This window comes from Geotrypetes seraphini, chromosome 11 (assembly GCF_902459505.1).
Source record: "Geotrypetes seraphini chromosome 11, aGeoSer1.1, whole genome shotgun sequence".
Lineage (NCBI taxonomy): Eukaryota > Metazoa > Chordata > Amphibia > Gymnophiona > Dermophiidae > Geotrypetes > Geotrypetes seraphini.
The window spans coordinates 121,011,982-121,018,373 of record NC_047094.1 but is presented as its reverse complement, the minus strand read 5'-3'; the positions used below and the strand labels follow the sequence as shown (position 1 = coordinate 121,018,373).

Here is a 6,392-nt window from a genome sequence, read left to right as displayed (position 1 = left end):
CCGGCAATGATGTTGTAAGCCCTTCCAGCTAGCATCTGTAAAGAGCATGCATTGCAGTACAAAGGCATCTACACAATAGCTTGTGACTAGATTAATAAACTCAGACGTGCGTAAATGATTAGGGGGTGCCAAACACAATATAATGTAGCCCTCCCTGGACGCCATGAAGAAGCATGCTCGATAGTAGGGGGTGCAGAGAACACCTTCCGGCACCAACCTATGAACTTGCAAGGAGTGACAGCATCCCTAGGAACTACAGGATGTCCTTAAACTGAGACAAAAAGGTCACCCCCTCCATCAATAGGGCATTGTTCATACTGGGTCAGACCAATGGTCCATCTAGCCCACAGTGGCCAATCAGGTCACAAGTACCTGCCAGAAACCCAAACAGTAGCAACATTTCTTCGATTTTACATGCTCTATCAAAGCATTCGGAAAACGCTGGGAGCTCGCGGCAGACAGCGCGCGTGCGTGCCTCCGTCGGTGCGTCCGCCAGGGTCAGACCCCGCCCCCTCCTCTGCCGCAAAGCTCTCCGCAGCGCGCTCCTCCGCCCTTGTCACAGTCCCCGATGACGTCATCTTCCTGACGGTTGTCATGGTTTCCGTGAGGTCATCTGCCCCTTCTGAGCGGCTCGTCGCGCCCCGTCTCTGCGCTACTCCCCACGTTCTCTCGGCCGAGGAGAGGCGGGGCCTGGAGGAAGCGGAAGTGCTGCCGTCGCCGGAAGTGGAGGGACCGTGGAGCTGCGGGAGAGGGCAACCGAGGAGTGTTTCGGCTTTCCCGACGCGAATTCCCGAACTATCGGACCGATAACGGTAAGGGGCTCGGGGGGAGGGGGGAGCGGGGATCTACGGGCGCTCCCCTTCGCGTTCGGCGTTCGCCTTTCGCCTCCTGTCCTCAACGGCCGCATCGGGGGGGGGGGAAGGGTGAAACCCGTAATGGCGGGGAAGGGTGGAGGATGAGAAAGGCTTTGGCCTCGCGGACGCTCTGCAGGGGGAGGGGGGTGGAACTGGCAAGCTCGCGAGGGAGCGCGTGGCGCTGGGGCGCTGCCGCGGCGGAGGAGCCTGCTCGTGCGCTCCTGGCAGGCTCGCGCTCGGGAAGGCGGGCGAGGCGCTCGCGGCGCTCCCTTTCCAGTGGGCTGCGGAGGACGAGGAGGAGTCGCTAGGCCTCGCCTTCCCTCGAGGCCGCGGAGTTAACGTTTGGCACCGATTGAAATCCGAGTCTGCTTCGAATCTGGGTCGAAAAGAGGAATTAAGGTTTCGGTTGCGGAAGGCGAAATCGGAGCTCTTTACGCGTCAATCCTGGTTCCGCCTGGGTCGGACCTCGCATCGGGTGAACGTACGAAGCAACTGCAGAGCTGTTATCTCGAGCCTTGAAATTGTGTATTGGTTTCATACGAACCAAATCGGTTTTCATTACCGTTAGACTTGATGGTTCAATCCTATGCAATGGGCATAAACACATGGGTCTGGATGCACTAGGGATTAGTGAACCAATATATTGCTTAATAAACTGATTATCTGTGCACTATAAATTAATAGGGAACTTTGGCACTATTGCCTTCAAACAGCTGTTGCTGTAGGCTGATAGTAGCTATTGAAAGAGTGCTAAGTTATCCACTGGTCACAATGCAGACTTCCCTGCATGCTGTAGGAGTTACTCTAATCAACAGATGCAAAGTGAACTCTAAACATGGCTACTGAAGGGCAGCCTAGACACTGGTCCAAAATTTTCCCCCGCCCTCTTTTCATGCTCACACATTGAGGGCTAGATCGTTGTAGTGGAATCTAAAATAGGGAATCTTTTTTTATATCAAGTACACCCTTGGTTCCAACACTGCTGATAATAGTTCAAGGACATGAATGCATGTTTAATATTTTTTTGCATTGTTTCTGAAATATGTCTTTATGGGCAAAGATTAAGGTACTGTAATGTGAAAACAAGCATCTGCAACATTTAAGTTGCAATAATGATCGTAACTCAAATGAGATCGTTAACTGGGATGAAGACACTAAGGAAATCTACTGTATTAACATTTCTCTTTCAAAAGAGCAATAATAAAATGAGGAAATGGTCATCTAGTCCAGTAGTCTGTCCTCACGTTGGCCAATCCAGGTCACTAGTATCAGCCAAAACACCAAATAGTACAACATTCCATGGTACTGATCCAGAGCAAGCAGTGGCTTCCCCCCATGTGTCTCAATAACAGATAATGGAACTTTTCCTCCAGGAAATTGTCCAAATCTTTCTTAAAACCAGCTACGTTAACAGCTTTTACCACAACCTTTGACAACATGTTCCAGAGCTTAACCAGGCAAGGACAGCTAGCCTAGTTAGAAGCTATTATAGTTAAAAGAACATCTTTCAGACAATGGAAAACACCCAAATGAAGAAAATAGGACCGTGTAAGCAAAGTTAGTTTCATATTGATAAGGAAAGAGAAAAAGAATGTGAAAAGCTTACCATAGAAGTAAAAACTCCATAATAAAATACTTTTTCAGATATATTTGAAGCAAGAAGTTTGTGAGGAGTGTCAGTTGGACTATTAGATGATCCCAGAGTAAATGGGGCACTCAAGGAGGACAAGGCTATTGCAGAATCCATTGCTTCAGCCTTTACTGAGTAAAATATATTGGAGCTATCCATGCCTGAAATGACTTTTCATACTGACAGTTCAGAGAACCTGGAAGTTGTTACAGGCAAATCAACAAACTGAAGAGTAGCAAATCATCTGTATTGGATAATAAATTCTCTAGATTATTGAAAATTCAAAAATGAAATTACAGATCTGATATTTCTAATTTGTAATCTGTCATTAAAATTGTTAGTGGTGCCTGAAGTTTGGAAGGAAGATTGACAATCTAACCCTAGTTTTTCAAAAGGATTTCAGGATGATCAATCTGCTACATTAACCAAGTGTTTATTCATGCCTCCAAATAAAGGAGAGCCAGAAAAAGCATTTGACAAAATCCCAAGGAAATGTGCAGGAAAAAAAAGCCAAGAAAAGGAGTTATGTCTTATTGTGGTTTGGGAACTGGTTAAAAGATAGGAAACAGAGTAGGATTAAGGGCCCCTTTTACAAAGCCGCAGAAAAATTTGCTACCGTAGCTTTGTGAAAGGGGCCCTAAATGGCCTATTCCTTCATTGGAAGAAGTTGATTAGTGAAGTATCACAGGTGTGTGTACTCACAGGAGTTGAAGAGTAGACTAAAGATTTCCAAGTTTAAAAAAATTGTCAGTGGTTAAAAATCTATGCAGCTATGTACATATCTGGTTCTGACATCACATAATGTGACCCGTTACTGATAGTACAAGATCCTTTATCCAAAATTCTGAAAAAGCTCTGAAAATGAAATTTGATGCAAACTGGAAGTAGTCAATTTCCTCGACGTGACACATCCTGAAACCAATGCAGGTGCATGTGTTTGTCCTTTCTTCCTCCCAGTAGTATCCCTTTTCTGTTGCTGTTGTCAGCCTCCCTCAACCCAGTAATTTCCTTGCCAGCAGCATGTCCCATTCCAGACCCTGGACACCCAGACCCATCGTGCTTACATGGTGGTCTAGCAGGACAGTACGGCAGGAGCGATTTTCACTCCTGTCTGTGCTCTCTTGATGCTGAAAATGGCTGCCGTTGGAAGTCTCGGCAGACATTTATTTTCAGCATCTCTTGAGCAGGGGCAAGTCAGAATCGCTCCTGCCCCAAAGTTCTGCTAAACCACCGTGAAAGCATGATAGGCCTTAGCGTCCTGTCGCTGGATCTGGGAAGGAGGTGGGTTGTCACTCTTTGGGGTTGGGGAATAGGGAGGGAGGGAGTGTATATGGTACAGGTACAAGATCCATTCTGAAAAGTTCCAAAAAATGAAATGCTCCTGGTCCAAAGGATTTCAGATAAAGGATCTTGTACCTGTACTAATATTCATGCAGCCCTCTGTGTATAATAGTTGCCTACCCCTGACTTATGTGGTAGCTTTGGTAATGTAGCAATTTATTTCTATATGGTAATCTTGGAAAAGATGGCAGTCTCTAAACTTTTTTTTTTTCTTTTTCTTTATTTAAATGTCTAAAAATGGAATCGCTTCCTCACTGCAAGCCTTCTGAAAAAATTTTTGCTGCATCAGTTTAGACAGTTGGTCTTGTTGCTGGTAGTTATGATGCCTTCATAAGTCACATTGTCTACAATGGAGTGTGTTTTTTAAAATGGAAACACTACAAATAAAAATGATCTCTTAAAAATTTATTCAAAGTTATATATAAGAGGTTTGTAATAACTGGAGCCATTGTGGCTCTCGTAGCTCCCTTTTAAATCATTTGATAAAAGATGCCTACTTCTATGGCTCCATTTTTGGCTTGGGTAAGGTTGCCAAATGGTTCCAGATTTGCAGGATAGGGTTGATCAAGCCTGGGTTTACACAATTGCTTTCCATAAAAAAAGCAAGACCAAGTCCCTGCATGCAACAGACTTGTCCTGTGAATCTGGATCCAGTTGACAGCCTTAGGCTTGGAGCATTGTCAGGAGATGTTTTCAGGTGCTTAGGCAACCCAGCATAGGATATTTCTCCAACCCTGCTGAAACCATCATAATTTCACATGATCCACCTATGAGCATTATTAGTAGCTAAGTTAAATATTGCTTTCACATAGAGATTAAACCATCCACACCCATAAAAGTGTTGCATCTGAGAAGGGTTGAGGTAATGCCAAAAAGTTGGGACTTCATTACTGCTGTGCATGTTCTGTTGAGAAACAGGACTTCAATCAGTCTGACTCGCCACTGAGCATTATACTCACTATGAAGGGAAAACATTCTGCTGAGGTAGTGAATGATCAGTCTGCATCAAACTACAGCTGTGTAGTTAATGTCCATTAGGTTATAAAATAAAATTCAACTAAAAATACATAGATATTTGGAAGTATGCTAGTACTGATAGAGTTGCAGATCTGAGATTATATCAGTAAAATGCAGGAGCGGTACATCAAATCTTAAATAAACATAATAAATGTTTGAGAGTTTATTAAATAGTAACTGCTCAGTTGGTTTTTATTAAGTGAGTTTAGAAAGATGTGGCACTTCCAAAATGTGCTGGTGGTTATTGAAGGCTGTGCTTTTGATTTATGGACTTTCTCTTTTGATTTTTGATTTTACCTGTTCTGGTGGGTTTCAGTTCAGTCAACTAGTTATTTGCACTTTATATCTGGTGGAGTTCTGCATAACTGCACAACACTGAATTGCACAGTCGCACAGAATTTACCTATTTGTGCATAGAAATATGTAAGTAGCTGATATGTAAGAATTTTATTATGCATTACTCAGATTTTTTAGGGTATCAGTTATTGGTTTCTAACATTTTTAGTTTCTTTTATTTATTGTATTCTTTTTTTAACTATTGTAAACCGCATAGAACTTTATGGCCTTGCGGTATATAAATTGTTATTATTACAACTGGCATTGCTTCAACGGTCGCGGTAGTGGCACTAATTCCCACACGCTGTCTACCACCAACCTGGAAGCCTCTCCTGTGCCATGGAGAAACTTCCAGGTTAGTGGCAGGCAGCATATGGGAATCGCTGTCATTGAAGCAAGGCCTGGGGGAGGAGAGTGTCAGTGGGGTGGAGAAGAAGGGAGATATGCAACAAGAGTTATCAGGGGAGAGGTGGGAAGGAAGGAGAGATGTACATGGGGGGAGAGGAAGAAGTGTTGGACATGGAGTAGAGAAGAGAAAGGGAGAGATACAACAAAATGGAGGGGGGTGAGAAAGGTAGAAGTCTTGCATATGGTGTGAAGGGGAGAAAGATGTAAGGGGAGGGAGAAACTGCATGAGGAGAGAGGAAAAAATGTTGCACATGATGATGATGAAGGGGAAGAATTGAGAGATGCTGCTTGGGGGTAAGAGATGTTTGACCCCAGGGCAGAAGGTAAGTAGAGAGAGAGAGATGGAAGGTAGGAAAGAAACAGAAATGTTGGATATGGCAGTGGTAGAGAGAGAAGAGATATTGAACTCATGGTGCAAGTCAGGGAGGGAAAGATATTGGACATTGGGATGGAAGAGAGAGAGGGAAATGGATGCCTGACAATGGGAGTGAGGGAAGAGATGATGGACAGGGAGATGTCATGCTTCAAGGGTGGGGAGGGAAGGAAGAGGGAGCAGCTGCTGGGCTATAAGGGTGAAGGAAGGAATGGTAGAACTCTGAGGGAGAGGCCAGAAGGGGGTGACAAGAAAACAGATGAGAGAACATAAGAGTTGTCATACTGTGACAGATTGAAGCCCAGTATGCCATTCCCAACAGTGGCCATCCCAGGAATCCCTGGTAAGATCCCAAGATGTAAAACAGATTTTATGCTGCTTATTCTAGAAATAAGCAGTCGATTTCCTCATGCCATCTCAACTGTTTGTTTTA

General features: G+C 44.3%; 1 protein-coding gene across 1 annotated transcript in view; it reads left to right on the top strand.

The window, feature by feature from the left end:
* The first annotated feature begins 663 nt into the window (after positions 1-663).
* Positions 664-6,392, top strand: part of YWHAB (tyrosine 3-monooxygenase/tryptophan 5-monooxygenase activation protein beta) — a 43,631-nt gene continuing 37,902 nt past the window's right edge. Inside the window, exon 1 of the mRNA XM_033963941.1 lies at positions 664-812. The gene's annotated coding sequence lies outside the window, so the exon portion shown is untranslated. The remainder of the gene's footprint in view (positions 813-6,392) is intronic.